At 34.1% G+C, this 21,123-nt stretch overlaps 1 protein-coding gene and 1 long non-coding RNA gene across 3 annotated transcripts in view; one reads left to right on the top strand and one right to left on the bottom strand.

Annotated features, from left to right (window-relative positions):
- Cph (BCL11 transcription factor chronophage) overlaps positions 1-21,123 on the top strand; it is a 62,509-nt gene that overhangs the window by 17,251 nt on the left and 24,135 nt on the right. Inside the window, exon 2 of one of the 2 annotated variants that reach the window (XM_070109540.1) lies at positions 2,111-2,276. The exons of the other annotated variant lie outside the window; for it this stretch is intronic. The gene's annotated coding sequence lies outside the window, so the exon portion shown is untranslated. The remainder of the gene's footprint in view (positions 1-2,110; positions 2,277-21,123) is intronic. 2 annotated transcript variants of the gene reach the window in all.
- LOC118680369 (uncharacterized) lies at positions 18,667-20,262 on the bottom strand. The gene is made up of 3 exons (XR_004975893.2): positions 20,072-20,262; positions 19,585-19,998; positions 18,667-19,405 (listed from the first exon to the last, which is right to left on the bottom strand). It is a non-coding gene; the product is annotated as an uncharacterized lncRNA (long non-coding RNA).

Genomic DNA, 21,123 nt, shown 5'->3' with positions numbered 1-21,123 from the left:
TTACAAAGGTGAGTTTTAATAGCTTGGCTACCATCAATAATCTTAATGGTCTATGAGTCCTCGAGTATTCACTTACAAGTAAGCCGGCTGTAACGGGCTAAGTAAATTATTTCGAAATTCAACTCCCTAAAAATAATAGATATCTTACGTTAAAGAATTTTTAGTGGTGTCCAATAGGAAGGTAAGCTTAGCTTTTCGCTGTCTCTTGTTTTCGAATAATATAAATTTTCTTAGCATATAGTACGTTTAATGGAGGAATCTGACCAGACTATTGGAAAAGTTTATGCACTGATATATAGTTTCGATATTTCTTATTCGATATACTTTTTCTACTTAGAAGTCAAGATATTATTGTTGATATATTCAATTATCTGCGATCAATTTTGCTGGTTGGATATATGTTTAGCACACAAATATTTCGATTCATGCAAATGCTTAAATGTGTGCCTACATGCGCATATTGCGAATTAATACATATAGGTATATTCATATGTAGGTAAACAAAACACAGATTAAAGATCACAGCTTTTCTGTGCCTGTGTGTATATACTTCAGATTCGGTCTCGGACACCTCCCCTTTTTCGTTTCCATTATAATTGATGGCAATGTGGTTGTTATTGTATTTTATTAACTGTTTCGTTATTTACTTTGGAGCAGTTAGCCACTCGCCTGCCTATTCGTTCATTTCAAGATTACAAGTCAACATCGATCGGACAAGCTCGTTTTTTCATTCGCTCACAACTAGAGAGCGAGAGAGTTGAACGAATCAGGTTTATTATCGTTGGCGTCGGACCTTTTCTGTTCTTTAAACACATATGTCTATGTATGTGTATCCAGATGTATAGCTATGTGTTTAGTGTGGAAGAATGCATATATGAATATAGCCACTAAATACACGCACAAATTTTCACCTACTAAACGACAAGATTTTGTCCGTAATCAAAAAAATTACATTACACTAGGACTTTGGATAGGTTATTTATGCTTTTAACGTTCGGTTGCAGTCAGTTTTGGAATTTCGATGCAATTCAATAAAATAAATACAACTGTGTTCATTGAAATAGCAGTGCACAGAAGCGAAAATATATACATTTTTTTTTATATTCTCTTTCGTAAATTGATCGCTTGCACAAAGTTTTTGTAGAATTGAATATTGAGATAGAAAAAACCAAAAACCTCATTACATTTGCTTAATTTGTATGCTTTTTTTTGATATTTTTGCGCAAGTTCACGCATTTTCGGAAATAGCAGTTTTTGATTTTTCTTCAAAAAGGGTCGAAAAAGTTTGTAAATTTGCACAGTGAGCTTGATTAAGTATATTATTATAATTTAAATTACAATGCACTATATGCCAGCTTAATTTCCTGGCTTACATTTCGTTGGAAATGTCTAAGGAGATATCATGTAATATGTTTTCGGAAAAATACAGTCTGTATAAAAACTTTTTATGGAATGTAGAACGACAATCAGTCAGTGTCAGAGGTCCCTGGGATTAATTGAAACTATGCTGCGAAATTGTGCCTTCGATATCCGGAACAAAGCCTACTCGCCTACTACAAATATTACATAATCCCATATTTCATACACTTCCCACTTTTCTCCAATAAAGGGTTAAAATATAAGTTTGTATATACGTATATATGTATATACGCATAGTATCAATATCTTCATTTGTAATATCTTACAACTCGAAATCTACGAGTATTACTTATATTAACTCCAGTAGATAAAACAAATCTTACGGTTTAGTATTAGTATCAATTTTTGAGATCATTGAACTTTTTGTGGTTTTCTGTCACACTGATCCATCCAATCCATGTATCGTGATGCTTTTTGCAGTTTAAAATTACTCTGACTCTGGTTGCAAACGGACAGTTTTGTGGTTTACCAAAGCCGTTCATAAATCATAAACGTGTCTTACGATTTGAACGGTCTAAGAAATTGTAGATATGTAATATAATATAAATAAGTTAGACTTCATTGGGAATAGACTACATTGTATTAATGAATTGGAGCACCATATAAACTAATTAACATTTCATATATTATATTATTTATTTTTGTTAGATACTGCCACACACATTCAGTTTTGCGTTTTTTAATTTATTAGACGATAGAACTACGAAAACTTATTTAATGCTATAAGCTGCCGCACCAAAGCAGAAATTGACTAATTGATAAAAATGACAATACATAAACAAGTAAAGAAGGGCTAAGTTCGGGTGTAACCCGCACTCTCGCAATTTACAAGGATCAAAGCCGGGAAATATATACAGGTATTACAAAACTTTATATTAAAAATAGAATCATAGAATAACTTAGTTTTATTACTATAAAATCAACATAGATTCCTCAAATGAGATAAGTGATATAAACTCAACCAAAGAGGCTAAATTTAATGCTTTGGGTATATGAAGAAAACTCCTCCAGTTAATCGGGAATAATTATAATAAGGATATGAGACTTAGACCATTATGTTTGGAAATAATGTCCATCTAATTTTATTAAAATACTACATGGGGTAGTTGGAAATAATTATATTACATATGTACATATCATGTCATGCTGATCATTTACATAAATATTTTATAGGGTATCCGACGCACTACATGCACTATTCAAAGAAACCGAAGAATGGTATCTTGTTAACTTATGTATATTTTATGTCGTAGATTCACTTAGTTTCAATACTACATTTTGCTTGGTGTCCGAAATATTTATGTTGAAATTAACCTAATTAACTCAAATGAGATATAATGTGCTAAATTTAATATTAATAGGTATATGAATGAAGTAAAAGTAAACCAAATAATTGGAAGTAATTTTATTTGGGATATGAAGTTTAGTTAAGCGCTAAACCACATTATGGTTAAAAACTCCTCTCAATTTAATTATTAATGTCTGTTCATTCGGCAAGTGAGAGTAGCGAATTTGACAACACATATGGTTTGAGATGAAGAGCCAAAATTGATGGAAATCTCTATATCGGGTATGCTCGGGCTAGGGTAGATCTAGATTGATTGCAACAACTCCGGACATTACTCAAGTATACTGGAAAACATGTCTCCAAGCAATTTTGTGAATATAACTTACGTACTCGCCCCAACATATTCGGCATAAAATCTGCTAGAATAATGAAAATCATTAAATGTGCTAGCTAGGCTTTTTGGCATTAAGGTGAAGTGTTTCCCATAATATTCGTTCTCTTAATTTTAATAAAATATCTTACATATTGATCATATATAAGGGTTGTATTTTATCCACTTTTGTCATTTAAAATAGCACAAAAAATTACCAGAAAAAAAACGATCTCTGAATTTCTTTAAGATAACTTACATATTGTCCGATATATGGTATAAAGCCAACCAGTAAGTTCGAAATCTTTATAGATAGATAGGATAGATTATCTCTATATTTCAATATATATCTCAGAGTTTTACTGATATTTATAGCTTTAAGGTTCACATATTGGATATCTAGAGACTTGAAAAGTTATAGTCCATCATTTTCGAAATGTACATAAGTGTGGTGTGAACAAAATTTGATTGAAATGGGTAGGGTAGTTCTAAGATATAGGATTTCACGTAAAAATAGAAATAGTCAGAAAGTCTTATCCGCCAATTTTGCTGAGTCAGTTTTAGGCATTTGTAATAAATGTAAGTACTTTAAAATAGGTAGGGGTTAGGACTACTCCCACTTCTTATAAATATTTTAAACCACAGATGTCCTATACTAAATTACAGTTTTGCATCTTAATTTGTGGCTTAGCCCTTTATAATTTTTGCTCCAACTGCATTTTGTGGGCCTGGCTATGGTCCGACTTCTCTGGGGTACCAATAAACTAAGTTTTATCGCTATATCTTAATTATTACTCAAGACTTCGCATGCTCGGACGCACAGACGGACAAATAGACAGACAGTTACTCAGAATTGAACTCGTGTCGTAATCTAGATCATTTATATACATATATAACTCTATATATTATCTATCTCGGAATCAAGCGCTTGTATGGAAAACTCTTTCATTTGACGTGGTATCTTCACAAAATTTGGCATAGATTATTATTTAAGGCAATAGTGCAATCTCCGAAGAAATTGTACAGATCGGATGGCTATAACATACTTGTATAGCTGTCATATTAATTGAACGATCAGAGTAAAGTGCCTGCATGGAAAACTTTTTTATTTGACGAGGCATCTTCGCGAAATTAGATCCGAATCAAGTTATTGTAAGGAACATTTGTATCTGTGAAGGATATTATAGCTTCAGTGCAACCAAAGTTAAAGTTTTTTCTTGTTATAGTTATAGTTCGGGTGTAGAAAACTTTTAATACCTTCACTATTTGCGAGACTTAAAGGTGATATTTTCACGGGTTGACAGAACTCAAATTAAAACGAGTAATGCAGCGCTAAGTTCGGGTGTAACCGAACAATCCATACTCCTGCAACTTGCAAGGATCAAGGCCAGGGAAATACCTTCAGGTGTTGACAAAACTTCGCATTAAAATGTTGAAATCGTGAATGAATTACGATAAAATTGATTATTTTGTTAAATTATATTATAGGTCAAAGACTCAATCAGTTTTATATTTATATTTTACTTCCTCCCAGCGAAAATTATATTAAAATCATCCTCAAATGAGACATATCCGACATAAACTTAACCGAAAAGGTTAAATTTAATATATTGAGTTGATGTGCTAAACGTCAACCAGAAGATCAGAATTGGTGATATTATGAATATGAGATTAAGATAAGATTGATCTAAACCAATTCCATTCACGTTCAGCGCTAAACCATTAATATAATAAGGAATGTTAGAATAATGGAAACTATTACATGTAGTACTATAATATAATATCACTTATTTTCGGTACGTTCAGTTAAGTTTGCTGAAATATCATACATATTGACCGATATATACGGTATAAGGCCAACCGGAAGTTTGAAAATATTTTAGTAGTTATATGGGAGATGGGGTACTATTGACCCGATTTTATCTATTTTTGGGTATTACTGCATATTATTAATAGAAACAGATACCCTAACAATATATAGGGAGTAAAGTGAACCGGATGTTTGAAAATCCTGATATTAGGAATATGGGGGCTAGGGCAAGGTTTCATTTTTATCCATTTTAGGCACAAGGTCCACCGTTAGGAGAAAAAACGCTCACTCAATTTATTGAAGATAACTCACTTATTGGACGATACATGGTGTATAAACTCAACTGGAATTTCGAAAATATTTCAATAAGGTATATGGGGACTAAGTGAAATATTAACCTGATTTGACTCATTTTTGACAATCAGACATTTTATTACCAGGAAAGGATTCTCTCCTAATTTCAATAACATATCTCACACATTGATAAGTCAGCCAAAGGCTCTCCGATTTTGACAATTTTGAGACCTGAGATGGCATACCTTAAAGTCAATAATCGTGTTTTTATCCCGATATATCAATTAGTGCTTGATTTGTATACTGGAAAGTGAACAAATCAAATTCTTTTTAAAGTTTTGTTATATGGGAAGTAGGTGTAGTTTCAGTCTGATTTAACTAATTTTCGGACTGTTACATTGAAATTTCAAAATAATTATCTGTACCTAGTTTTGTTGAAATAAGTGAAGTCAAAATTTGCCCTTTACTCCTATAAAGGTCCTTTGTGCCATCCTGATTTATCATAGTTTTAGTAGTTTTTAACAAACCCGTGATATGGGGAGTGGGCGTCGTTTTCACCCGATTTCACCCATATAGGTTGAATAATTTGGGAGATATATACATTAAACTTATTTGCCAAGGAACACCTATACCAATTTTCATCAATATATCTTAATTTTTCCTCAAATTACAGCTTGCATAGACGGACAGACAATAACCGGATCTCAACTCGTCTCTTCATTCTGATCATTTATATATATATAACTCTATATCCATCTCGATTGGTTTTAGGTGATACAAACAACCGTTAGGTGAACAAAACTATTATACTCTGTAGCAAACTTGTTGCAAGAGTATCAAAAGTTGGAAGCAACTAATCTAAAGACAAGTTATATTGAAATAAACCCAAATCATCAATATCTTCATCATATTAGTGCCGTTGGTATTAGTTAATCGCATTATTATCGCTTAATTTCATTGATACACATTCTCATTATGAAATATAAGGATAACAAACAGGGGCCAAATTTTATATACATATATGTTATGAAAAAAAAATTAACCAATGAATCTGAAATCATTTTATTAAAGTATGTATGTTTATGTAAAAGGTATGGACCGTTTTTATTCTCATCACATTTTGATATATATATAACAAGAAAAAACGTTAACTTCGGCTGTGCCGAAGCTATAATACCCTTCACAGGTGCATTTATTTTAGTAACTACTATATGTATGACTACATTTGAAAGCGTAACCGGCCAACGGTATGCATCCAACGGAAAACATTTTCTTTCTAACCAGGTTATTTAATATAAAGAATCTTCTATTCGAATTAATTCTAGTATTCATACTAAATTAATGGAAAACAAAAACAAATTGTTATATTAATAGAAAATAGAAAATATATAACATATAATAATATTTATTATTCTATAATACTTTTTTATATAATATGCAAGTTACAATAATGGCATCTATGACTTACACTTTATATTATAATACAAACTTATATTTAATAACATTGAATCTAACATATATCTATATATATAATATATCTATTTTCTAAAGCTTAAAAATATTCCGTCATGATCACTATATGGTGTTTCATATGTGATAAATGAGGTCATTGCAAGATCCATGTTTGTCCATACCCAATCTATTTCTGTTTCTTGTTTTGTTGTGGCGACCTTAGTCAATGAAGAATGAAATCCTAACTGTTGTAATCGAGCCTCCAAATCGTCAGTTGCTGTTAGGCGACATATGTTAAAGTCACCAAGGACTACTGACGGTCCCTTACACTGTTCAGTTATATGACTGATATTATTTTCCACTTGGTTTCTAATTTCCGAAAGTCTATAGCGGGGGTTCCTGTACACAAGTTATATGGAAACTGTTGATTTTTTTACGTTTAACAGTTGATAAACGATTGTTGAACCGGTGTCGTTCCTTGAAAATTATCCTTCTGATAGACCTGGGCACCTATCTTGCTTGTACTATATTATAAGGCCGTTGGCAGGGGATGACCTTGTTTCTCCATCAAGGCGAGCAATAACATTGTAGCCTTCTACTGGGAATTCTTCATGTCGTCAATGCTCCTTCTGTCTTTAACCTTTTAAGTTGAGTTTTAATTTGATACTGCGGTCCAAATGGGTTCGGGGGAGAAAATGTCCCGATTATATATAATCCATTGGCATTTGTGGCTCTGCTACATCCTACATATAAAGCTGATCTGCTTACTCTACCCTCTAGATGAACAGCAACTTGTGTGTATCCTTCCACATTGACTTTTATGTATCGTGATGGCTTCAGCTGGAATGACGGAGAACTGTCTACGTTTTATGGTTATTTGCTCATTTCGCTTGTATTGGAATGATCGGACCACGCACATGGTTATTTTCCAATCTGCATTGCGACGGTGAGTCTGCTTGTAACGTACAAAGCTTCCAACTCTTGATTCTGCGAATTTTATCCATACATTGAAATCATTTGCTCAAGCATTTGAATTAAATAGATGAATGGCTTCGTTCGGTATCTCATTAGAGGTCTTTTCCCTGCTTTTTATTAATTGGATGTCAGCGTCTGTCATATTTCCCTCTACGATGTTATTTAAAGCGATGACAAATGCTGGTTGGTTCCTGGTACACTATTAGCTCGCAATGTGAACGACTGATATATAGTCGTTATAAGCCGATTCTTGCCCACTCCAGCACCGCCTCCGACATATTCGAAGAAGATTTTCTTTTTACTGACATTATGCATTACATGAGCAAAGTATTCCCTCTGTTTGATGTTAAGTGACTGCACCATTGCCAGTAAATCGTCTTCTAATATTAAAGGAGGGAGTTTAATTAATCGAACCGCCTCTTTCTCTGTAATGTTGTGCTCTTGAAAAACATAAATGTCTCCTGTTTGCTCTGGAACGGCTAGAGCTCTGAATTCGGGATCTAAAAGTTGTGAGGCAGCTCGATCATCAGCTGTTTCTTCCGCTGTAACATGAAGGTTTTCCACACTCCGTTCAAGTTCGTTCGATGAAAATTTGTCATATTTGAGTTTATTCTGCTCAATTTGCTCCTTGTGTGCATTGCAAACACTCTCGACGTAATTATTCAATACGTCTGTTTCCTCATTTCTGGGGGATGAGTGAAACATCATGGCGGTTTTTCTGAAGAAATCGGCTCTTGAAGTTTCAACGCTAAAACGTTTCCAGCGAAGAATGAGGGCTTGCTTCCTTTTCCTTAAAAATCCTGCTCCATTCTTTATTGCCATTGGAGGTACAGCTATCATGTCATCCTCGTTTTCTAATTCCTTGTAGTCTTCGTTATTATCAGAAACATTTCTGCTTGTTTTGCAAAATCTGAACCATGCTGCAAAATCTGCTAAGCATAGTTCTTCCAATTGATCGGGTCTTTGAGAGTAGTGCTCCAGCACACTCGGCACATATATAATATATCCGTAGAGTCCTCCTGTATAGCATGATACCAACTGAAGAAAGGTGTCTGTTGCAAACAGACTTAAACAATTTGGTTGCATGGGGTGATATAAATGATTTGCCATTGAATCTCAATAAATGTAAGATGATGTGCTTTTCCCGTAGATCTGTGCACCACTCTTCTTATGTAATAAAACACCATACTCTAGAGAAAGTTTTTAACTATGTTGATTTGGGAGTTAATATGGACCTAAGCTTAATTTTAGTCTTCATATTGATACCATGGTCTTGAAAGCAGAAGCCGTCCTCAGTTTTGTTAAACGTTGGTCTAAAGAATTTAGAGATCCGTATATTACTAAAACACTTTATACAACTTTGGTTAGACCTATATTGGAATATGGCTCTGTTGTATGGAACCCTAGCTACCAAATCCATTCTGACAAGTTAGAGTCTGTTCAAAAACAATTTTTCGCCTTAGCGCATTTCCGATGGGACTCTAGGGTAAGTCTACCTCCATGCACTAGTCGTTTAAAACTTATTAATCTACCTACACTTTCTAGTCGTAGGGAAATGCTTGGCATAATATTCTTAGTGAAAATTTTGAATGGAACTGTTTGCAGTTCTTTTCTCCTGTCTGAAATTAAATTTAATATCCCGGTTCGCCTTTAGAGGCAGCTTAGGCCTTTACTGCTAAAATCCTGTAGATCAAATTTTGAACTAAACGAGCCATTCCGCCGTATATGTCATGATTTGAATTCTCATTCCAGAACATTTGACTTATCTGACTAACTTTTCAAAATTAAAAAGACTTTATTGTTTTCTCTTAATAAATGAAAATGTAACAATTTATTATATTGTAACTTTAAATTTTGGCTGTTGAAATTTTTGTTTCTGGAGCTGAGCAGTTTTAGATCTCAACACTTAAAAAACTCTCTTGCCTTTTCTGACTCGGCTAATTCCGCACGTATGCGGATTGCGCCCCTCGCGCCGGTTGGGCGGGAGGAGGGTAATCGTTGGGTTATTACTATTACTGGCTAGATGCATTTCCGATCCATTTACAAATTTGTTTCCGATGTGCTGCAATAGAAAAATTCCCTGCATTTATTTCCTCCATGGCTTGTCTCAGTAGTGTTGATACTCCTCTATTGGATTTATTTATATAATTAATGATATAGCTGCAGCATGCGTATGCGTCCAGAATGAATTGAATATCCATATTTTCTCTATGCAATTTAAGGATATTTTTATTATAGGAATTTAGAAGTCGGTCTGAAAATTTTCTTTTTAGTAAAATGTGTGGCTTTTGTACAGATGAGCGGAGAGCAAGCTTGTATCCTTCATAATCAGTGTTGATTCGCTCATCCGCCAAAAAATTTTCGAAGTAGTTCAACCGTGTTATTTCTTCCTCTGGGAGATCCGTTAGAGTTAATAGTTCCTGTATTTTTTGGAATTGAACTTTGTGTTGCCCAAAACCTTCCTCATTCTCCAAGGGGAAAAGTATTTCTGTCCGTGGCATCGGCGGATATGGCATGTTGAATCGGCACACTTCCTTTCCATGTAGGTATCTTAGGCAAGCTCGACATTGTCTGTGTTTTTGATACTGAATGCATTCCAGTAAGTCCAAATCATCCCAATCGGTTGTGATTTGTCGGTCGATGAATGTTTCAACTTCATTTGTGTTGATGATTCCATCACTTTCCAATTGTGGTGCGTCACTTAGCCAGTACATGCCATGACAATGTGGTGATCCACTATGCTGGAATTCAATTCTGTAATAGTAACGGACTACTAAATGCTCTCCAAAAAGTCCGTTTTGTAATAATTTTAGCATTTGGCGGAATCGATTGTCGAAATATCTGGAACATGTAACTGGATCTGTCCTTATCAGCCTCGCCTTTTCAGAGCAACAGCTCAGACCATTTTGTTTCTGCAGCAGACATTGTAATAAAAAATTTTGGCAAACCAAACTGATGGATCATGGCTAAAACTTTTTTTTTTCAGTCTCCTGGATAAGGTTGCTGACAAAATTTTCATCCCTCACATTTGCAACAGTTATATTTATTGATCCAGACTTTTTACGCAGGCAAATGGAAATTGCATTTTTAATGCGCTCTAACTCGTAGAACTTATAAATATACAGGAGCACGTCCACGCGCACACAACGCCGATCGGACCACGCGTCGAATTTCAGAACGTGCAATTTTACTGTAAGTTGTTGTGGATGTCCTCAATCCGTTCAATGCATCTATTTTCAACGGGTTCATTTAGCAGGTCTCTAACTTCTGCGTGATCTGCAGGATCCGCAATAAATGGCACAGTTTCCTCGTTTCCAACATTCGCTAGCCAATCACTTGACATTTGTATTTTCTGATTGACGTAGAGCACTGTACCCAGCAGATAGTTTAGTGTCTCCAATATCTTTGCTGGTCGCACTGTCTCCGTCATAAAATTTTGCTCATATTCCAAACGACGTTTCACGTGCACTTGAATAATATGGCTGTTGTCAAATCTTCGTGCCAGCATGGACACAGAAATCGGAATATTCACCAATGCTCCACGAATAGCATATTATCGTTCATATCCTAGGGAGATGATGCGCATAAATGGGATCCTCGGTAATATCAGTCTTCCGAGAGACAGATATTTGGAGATATTTGGTATCTTGCCTGCATGCAAGCACTTGATTCAGATCGTTCAGTTTGTATAGCAACTATATACTATAGTGACCCGATCTATACAATTTCTTCGAAGATTAAAGTTTTGCTTTAGAAAATAACTCATGCCAAATTTCGATATGCTATAGTGGTCCGATATCGGCCGTTCCAACAAATGAGCAGCTTCTTAGTGAGAAAAGGACAGGTGCAAAGTTTTAGATCGATAGCTTAAAACTGAGGGACTAGTTTGTATATATATAGACAGACGGACAGACAGACGGTCATGGCTAAGTCAACTCAGCTCATCATACTGATCATTTATGTATATATTTTATAGGGTCTCCGACGTTTACTTCTGGGTGTTACAAACTTCGTGGCAAACTTAATATACCCTGCTCAGGGTATAAATATATAGGACCCACTAGTATCAGAAAAATATTTTCTCTAAATTTCATTAAGAAGGTCCATAAATTCGGTATTGGCTTGAGAAGATAGACCGATTTCGATTATTTTCACAAAAGAGATGCCACACCTTGAGGACACTATTTGTACAAAGTTTTGTTCCGATCATTTACTGGTGCTTTATTTATACATGGTTAAATAAAATAGATGTATGATGATTAACTGTATTTTAAAATTGTTATATATGGGAAGTAGGCGTGGTTGTATTCCCATTTTACACCGTAATCTTATTATGTTCATAAAAAAGTAAACCTAATGAAAAATTTTCACATATGGACTTAATTAAAATTTGTATGAATATGGATAAAATCTATTGGATAAAATTTATTTGAAATAATAAATTTTGTTTAAATTTATGTACTACCGTGACAAATTACGCAAAGTAACAAAATGTTTTAGCAAAGTCCACTATCCCACATATTGACCGATATACAGGATAAAATTATTCAAAATTACAAATTCAGTTATAGAGATTTTACGGATATATTGAAATATATCATACAAAAACGGATATACTTATTTATGAACACATTCAAAAATCAAACGAAAAAATTAAGTCTTTCGAATTCAGTATAAAATATAAAAAAACATAAATAAATATGAATAAAAAATGAAATATTTAAAATTTCGGTTATGATGTAAACTAATAAGGCAATTAATTATTTGGCACACTAGAAATAGTGGGACCGTTATCTAGATATCTCGTTTAATTATGAGTGTATATTTACCTATATGTATGTGGGCCAATTATTTCCGTATTGAAATTGAATTGAATTATTATCATTATATTCAGTGGTTCGACTAGACAATTGTTGAATAAAATGTGCACACAACTTTAATATTTTAAATTTTTATAATGCGCCAGTGCGGAATGAATTGAATTGATTTGCAATCACCTTGTAAAATTTAAAACTCAATAGGCTTCAAATTTTCTCACAGGTAGACAAATGCATTTCCCCATTGAGAGTTTGACAGCTGGATTTCGCATGACAAAGATTGACTTGTACGTGTGTGTGTATATATATTTTTATGCTGCGAAGTTGTTTCTGACACATCTCTAAACAAAAGCAAAGAAACATGTTTGCACTAATTGATAACCTGTGAGCGCATATTTAATCTAGGTTGATCACTTCTTAAGTTTTTAATCATATACAATATAAAATTCAAATTCATAGACCAAATTAATCATTGCAAGGAAACACAACATTATTTTGTTAATTTTATTTTATATCTACATACTAGTATGCATATAAGTATTTCAATTTCGGACTTTGTTTACCGAATTTTTCTTTTGAATAATGTTTTAAACTCGTTTATGTTCTGATTTGCCGATATCGCGTTTTACATACATATTAATAAATTAGACCCTTTTAGGCGGAACAAATGCCAAAACAGACTTTCAACTTAAATATTTACCCTATGGATTTACATTATTTAATTACCAAAGATAAAAAAATATAGTTTATAAAGCAATGTTTCAAGTATATTGTAGTACGTAAACAATTGAGTTAGCGCCCCATTTTTAGAGGATTTTAAGAACCTCTATTGGAAGGCAGCACAATACTCCAGTACAGTTAGTTTGAAAATACTATCACACTTGTTGAGCTTAAATTAATTTGACGCAGTAGACATGATATATATAGATCATAGCATAAGATTATACAGTGCAGATTGTCATAAAGGTTATGTTAATACCTTAAGACCATAAGAAACATATTTGAAATTTGTTGATTAAAACACACTTGTATTTTATCGATATCTCGCCGAGTTATGAGAAAAATAGCACGAAATGCGAACACTTGAAACGAAAGCTTTTTTATTCAATGGCAGTTCCAAACAAGTTAGGGCTCTATATTATGAAAGGTCTTTGGAGTGTTAACTTTCTGTCAACTAGCAATTTTCTGCCAGGACTTGGGCCCGTCCCGAAACTAAATCCTAGCTATGGGCTATTGTGTATTTATATTATGAGTTCCTTTTATATTATACATTTCTTATCTAACCAAAGCAGTGTTGTTGCTTGATAATGTACTGTTTTTGTATATTTCAAAGTATTTTGGGGAGTTACGTTACTACATATCTTTATTTAATTTAATTTTGTTACAAAACTTTCTTATAATTAAAACTGAAACTGAAAACTTAACTCTAAATTTAAAAGTTCGAATGACTACGCATTGTTGCGCTCCATGACTTTAATATCGTGTGACCGTTTAACTATAAGAATTTAACAGTTGTAACAGTTGGAATATTCCCTCAAATGCTGATGTGAAGAGAAAACGAAGAATTATGGAATATAAAAAAGGCTGCCAGATGTGTTAGGGCCCCACAGTATATTTCTTATTCGAAGTCTGACAATCGTTATCTCGTATGATGTATCGAAAAAATGTATTCGGCTGGCTACGAGGCTTCCAGTTCATTCTAATTGTAAATTAGTTTATAACTAGTTCATTTCCCTGCACGACACGTACATACATATGTACATATATTACAAGTCGTATATTGAACGTCCTGCAGGTGGATGAATGTCTCAAAATGTACAGGAAATTTCATATTGAACTTATGGTAAGTATTTGTTAATGTTTAAGGTAAAATTTGATTTTCCATTTCATAGGTAAAGCTTTTACGTCGGGCCTAAATTATTCCGCGGGAAATTGCCTTGCACCAATGAATTAATACATATCTCTATATACATACATATGTACATAAGTTCACACATTCAATTATTGCAAGTCGGACTCTATTAGACATACATACATATGGATTTACACTAACGGCTGCTACACACTAAATAACCTTTGCTTACAACTTTTCAATGAACGAACTTATCCACACTCATATATTTCACATATTATATTTACTCATGTGTGTGCCAAGTGTGCATAAGCAAATTATTTGCACATTGAACGATTGAATGGATGCACATAAAGATGCATGTCGAAAGCTACTGTACGTTGCATACATGCATGTGCATGTAACATTTTATATTTATAACGTTGTGTATATGCATTTTTGTTGTTACATTCCCATTAGGTTTGTACTTTACAGTTTCTCCTCTTGTAACGACGTTGCGGTTTCTGTTAGCTTTTGATTCTTATTTCTTTTTTTCAATCAAACCGTCTAGCCAAGTATCTTGAACTGTTGTCTGGCGCTACAAGTTTTGGGCCGTTCCTTTTAGACACGACAATCGAGTTGGTCAGAGCCAAGCACAACACCTACTAGCCCTTGGCGCTGCTGTGTTGGCGAACCTGCTTACCTGTTTGCGGCATTTCTATCTGCACTTTAATGCAATCGCGATTTTATAATATGAGAAAGTTCTCACTATTGTTTGCTGTGCTGTTAGCAAGAAGCTGCCCGCGGCGTCATCACCCATGAAAAGCAATGGGTCGCATTTGTGCTCCAAATGCACTTAGCTGATGAGCCAATACCTAACACAATTGCACCGAGAAACTCTTGCGAATTGTGTGGACATCAGTGGTCGTGATGACCTGATCCCGTCGTTTTTCGTACAATGCCATGTACAGATTTGCACTTGAGGCAACATCGGCTCTGCGCTCGCAACCATTCCCTGTCCCCCCTGTCCCATTTCAATCATTTCTGCCCCACTATAACTCCGCTGCTACTTCAATGCATCCATATGTTCGTATATGAATGTGTTGCTGTAATTTTTCGCTTTGCAGAACATGCGAATAAGACTTTCTAAGCATAATAGTTCGGCATTGGTGGTGTGAAACTAGCTCTATTATTGTACTAAGTATTTATTGTTACGGGTGTGAATTCGCAATACACCTGGCGATTTATATTCAGTTAATGAAATGAGGGTAGCCGTTAACTTAAATACTTAAGAAGTTCCGCTAGCTAACAGTGAGAAGTTTTTCAGATATCTTTTGAACATATCTACACACATTTGGGAAAAAAGTTGCCGTAGGAGAGGTTATTTTTTCCTGGACTATTATAATATGGAACATGGTCACTCAAATCTAAAATGAAATTCCAGATTTGATTTTTCTGACTTCATTTTCAAAATTAAAAAGACTATATTGTCGATTGGGTTATAATTATTATTAAAGCGGTTGATACAAAATATTTTTAATTAAACATCTGACATACTTTTAACTCCAGTTTTCTAACATCATGATTTATTTTCTAATGGTTTCTGTCCAAAGTTGAGCTAAGTGCATTATATATATTTAAAAGTGGTTACATTGAAGGGGACAAAATAGATATTCATGAATAAATAAACACTTTCTTAGGAAACACAAAATTCACGATACGTTTTGAACAAACCTCATATATGAATGTGAATAATTAAGACCTCTTATTAATGTTAGACTTATTCCATACGATCACGCTTAGCTATAAATAATGGTTGTGCAGTTTGAATTATATGCCAAATTAAAACTCCAATTTGAAGGAAGGTTATTCGAGAGTGTAAAGTTACTCGCTGCAGAAAGGTGTGCAAGTGCACTTGGCTGTTTTTGCCACCTTGCTCTAGTTACCACGCCTCATTTCGCCTTGTAGGACAATGTTATACGTATTTCGTATTGCTATAAACCTCCTGAGCACACATAAATCCGATCGCATAAAAGGACAATGGAATTTCAGTGTCATTGTTCCCATCATGGTAGGCACTCATTGGAATCCATTCATACATATGTATGAACATTATGTGTCCGACGGGATGATGGGAAAATCGGACAGGTGCGTTTGCTCCCGGTCTTGGAAGTGCTGTGAACTCCTTTACTTTCACCTTTTACACGCTCACTACCTACAATCCATGTGAATGTATGTATGTGTATACATATGACATTTTTGCTCATGCACTCACTCTTAAAATCAATCAGTGAACAATGCAATTTCTTCTTTATGCACATCATCATGATCTTGATCCGTAGCAGTCCAGCAGCATTATTATTATCATCAACGCTCTTCTTTGTATGTGTGCCTTGAAGCAAGTAAAATAATGCTCGTGTATGTGAAAACCTTGTATGTATGCGTTTTTAAAAGTGAAATATCCTTCAAAATAGAAGATTGTGATCTGTCATACACAATCGGGTAAATCTGTTCACCAATTCGCAAATGCAATTTGGTACACAGTTGAAACAAGAGGGCTATTTGGGTTTACCTGAATTTTGAAATTTTTTAAAAAGACGTTTCTTTTTTTTACACGATTAGATATGTAAAGATGCTTAAAATTTATATCAGCAATTTTGTCTACATATAGTTTTTTGCAATGCTATATTTTGTGGTACATACATATGTACAAATATATCATCTAAACAGAAATAATATAGAATTTCAGTCAGACAATTTCTACTATTTGAGATGAGGCCGCAAAATTAAGATAAGTTCTAAAAAAAGTACATACTTAGTGAGTAACGATAAAAGCCCGAGAGATATTGAGCCTATCTAATTGTTGACATTGGAATTGAGAAATATTGAATATAATTGAAAGTCTTTTTTTATTTATAACAAGCTGACCCGGCGAACTTCGTACTGCCATAGCGTAGCTTTGATGCACTACTTTATTTTGTATAGCTGACAGTTGTCCTATCTTAGGTACGAGTACCTATTTAATTTAAACTGGAATCTATAATATACTCCATTTAAAAATGAATCCCTATTTCCCTGGTCTCGCCATAACTGAGAAGGACTTTACAAAATTTCATAATTTTATTAAATAAAAAAAAATATAATTTTTCATAATAGTGTTTATTCCATAGGGTTTCCTAATTCCACTTATATTTTTACCACGCGCGCTCCAGAAAACATCTAATAACTTTATTTGAATTGATGTTAGTTTTGCACATACATATATGGAGTTCTCACGGTTACGCCCACATGGTGCCTCTATACCCTTCTCTGCTCTGAGGTTTATTCTAATTCTTTTTGATAAACAATATTTTTAGTTATATGTTTTATTAATATTACCGTCAATGTCGGTACATTTAATTGTGGCGAGTAATTTTCAAAAGTTAGTAAATTAGTGCAAAATTAAATGTGTTTTTTCAATCTTTCTCAGACATTTTCTTAATATTTTTTTTCGTAAGAACCTTCTACAACGTATTAGAAAATTACAAAAAAAACAGCCAAATCGGTCTAGCCGTTCTCAAGTTATGGCGTGACAACGGTAAACGGGTTTCATTTTTATATATATAGATCTTTTTAGGGATGGAATATAATAGTGATTCATCATGTCATACAATATACAATTTCGTTATAAATGTTTTTTGTTTGTTTTTGTAATTAATCAATAATCTATCTGTAAATATATTTGAATTACTTAAAATTTAATCCAGAAAATAAGCGAATAAAAATAAACTTAGAAACAGTTCTACATATGTATAAGTATATAACTACATACATTTGTTTGTGGTTACCGAGCAATATATTTTGAAACTTATGAAATTTGGTATCAACAATTAGCAAACATTATTTGTAGGCGACTCATACCATATAAATTTACAAATATACATACAAGTACATACACGATACACACATATAGCCCCCGCACCAAAGGACAAAAGTCATGCAAGTGTTGTAGTGGAAACGGCGTTCTTGACTTGAACAAACTTCAAAGCAAGCAACGATAATCATCGAGTTCTCACGAACTTTTATTGCGATGGACGAATGTGGCTGGTCGCTGCACTATTTCCATGCCATATTAATCTACCTACTGTACAAAACCTTATTTTATGGGAATTGTTGCTTTTATTATTATCTTCGCTACTGTTGATAGTATTGTTGCAACTGCCTTTCTGATGCCGTCATTATAGTATTATATATAGCATGTAGCTATGTAGCTCTAATCCCGACTTGTCCTACAGAGAAGTGAGCATCTTCACTAAAAGCAAAACTAGAATGCTCAGACGATCGCCAAAAATATGTACATACATAAGTTCGTATGAATGTAGATATTCTTATTTATTTCTATTCGCAAACTGTAGCTTAACCTATTTGTCTGTGTTTGTGTATGTCAACTTAAAGCCACCGCTTTCTTGTCTAAACTTGTGGAGGCGCTGAAGCAACCGTCGCCAACTAAGTGGACATCAGCAAAGAATTGCACATGAAAAGCAGTCGACATTTAAAGCAATTAATGCCAATTTTCGATTGGGCTTCGGGGTGTTTTTATTCTTCATTGTCGCCGTTTAAATCTATTTCCGCAAATGAGTGGGAAAATCGTCTATCACCGTCTACATACATATTAAATCGTACATATATATATATTGTATTGTTGCTTAGGTGTACACTTTGTCACAGTTTTCTGTGAATCTATGTCAGGAATGTATGTCAAATCCAAAATACTACCATCAAATGAGATTTCAGAGAAAAGATCCTTTCAGAAAGCAAACTCATGCGTCCAAATACATTTGTGGCTTAAACAAGTGATCAATAATAAATGGTCAATAGACCAGAGGAGTTTTAAAACTTTCGTGATAACAATAGTTATCAAGATGTTAACATATTTTTTATAAGAGTATGCAATATGCACGTCAATATGGCATTAAATTTATATATATTATATATATGTATGTACATATGTACATGTGTATGTTTTGGTAAATATACATCATGTGTACCGCGCCTTGTGCAGGCACTCATTATGTAATGCCAAAGAATATACATACATGTTATATGTACACATGCATGCAACTAAGCCGCTATGAAAAATATCTGCGCAATCGCCGACAATCTGCTCTGTCTGAGATGTAACAATCACGTCATGTATTCAGTATCGGTGCCCATATGGGATAGCCAACAACATCGTGGCAAGTGACAAGCCCAACATATAACGAGGAGAAAAGATAAAAATTAAAAACAAAACTCCTACACATCTCGTGATCACATATACATACAAATGTATAAATATTCCAAACGCACCTGTATATATGTACACATGCATGACTACATGCAAGTGTATGGATGTTTGTACAATTGTAGTAAGTTTTGTTTTCGGACGTGAGGTGTTTTGTAATGGAAAACACTGACACGAAAAACTGACCGGATCGTGGGATTATGCGGCTGAGCGATCGCAGTGAAGGTGGCTGTGACACAAGATTGTCACCTTAAGTGGATATTCATGACAATAACTGTCATAAATTTTTGATGAGCATATGTTCCTGTATGTATGCATTAGTATTGAGAACGGAAAAGACTAGCTAAAAACTCGTTTGAAGCTAATTTGATAAATATCCAATGGACGTGTGCATACACCGACATAAATTATTTGTGGTTTGACCACGGTGAAACTCCGAAGCGAAAACATCCAATGTGCGTTCACATAATTTGATGTATCTTTCAAAGAAAATATAATATACAAAATTAACTGAGCAAATTAAATCCATTATAAAATCACATTAATGCTCACATTGTATACCCCATAATCAACACGCAATTTTTATCTTGGTTTTTACCTACAAATCACACAAATACCCGAATTTCGTTATACATTTTCAGTTAAATAGCCAATAACTCAATTCTGGCTTATGAAGTTTTACACACAAAAAATATAAATTAAAAATTAAAAAACAAATTTTGAATTTACATATTCAAAATGAGTGGAAAAGCGCGCCAAAAAATGTATTTAAACAACTGTCGTACTTTGGGTGATAGAAAAAACTGCGAATACAAAAAATAGAAGATATCTGCAAGAACGGGAGGTTACTTTGTCTTTTGTTAATTTGGTCTGTGGATAATGAGCAATCATCCTTTACCTTTTTTTCTGCATTAATGCAATCACTTCGCTTTTGATAGGTGCTCTTATAATAGCAATCGCGGACTCAACGTATTTTTTTCTTCAAATGTCCTGGGAAATTCTTACCCTACCAAAAGAAAAAACCTATACTGCACCAAAAACAAATATAATGACACATTTGTGTTTTTGCTATATTTTTTATATTTTGCTTCCGCCCTTCCGAGTTTTCTTCCTGGTGTCGCAAAGATAAATGTATATATGTGTATGTTAGTGCGTATATCTCCAAAGTGACGGAAGCAGCTTGGTACCAGAGCAAACACTGTCCCGATAAAAAAATTAATATGAGGACAAAAATTTGCATAAAAAATGCCGTTACAATACGCCAGCCCCTGGCTTACCTAAGGATAACGTAAGGAGCACAATAAGAATGCACAGAACACGTAATAATTTTCGTTGCTCGTCACCTTCCCTCCATCCCTCTTTCACGTTATTCGTTCACTCGTAATCACATATCCCGAAAAAAATTCCGCGCGCGCATACACATAAAAAATCACACACAAAACTCTACACCCAGCCGGCTTCTAAAGTCTTCCCATCATCTTTAAACTCGCCTCGTGTGATGCAGTGTGAGGGGTGAAAGACCCTTGCCGTATCCGTACGAGCCAACTGTAAAAATGCCCTCCCGTATTTGTAATTCTACGTGTGTTTTTCTTGAAGATGTGGTA

This window comes from Bactrocera oleae, chromosome 5 (genome assembly GCF_042242935.1).
Source record: "Bactrocera oleae isolate idBacOlea1 chromosome 5, idBacOlea1, whole genome shotgun sequence".
Taxonomy (NCBI): Eukaryota; Metazoa; Arthropoda; class Insecta; order Diptera; family Tephritidae; genus Bactrocera; species Bactrocera oleae.
Note: the sequence above shows the minus strand (reverse complement) of the source record. Positions and strands in the feature narration are given on the sequence as shown.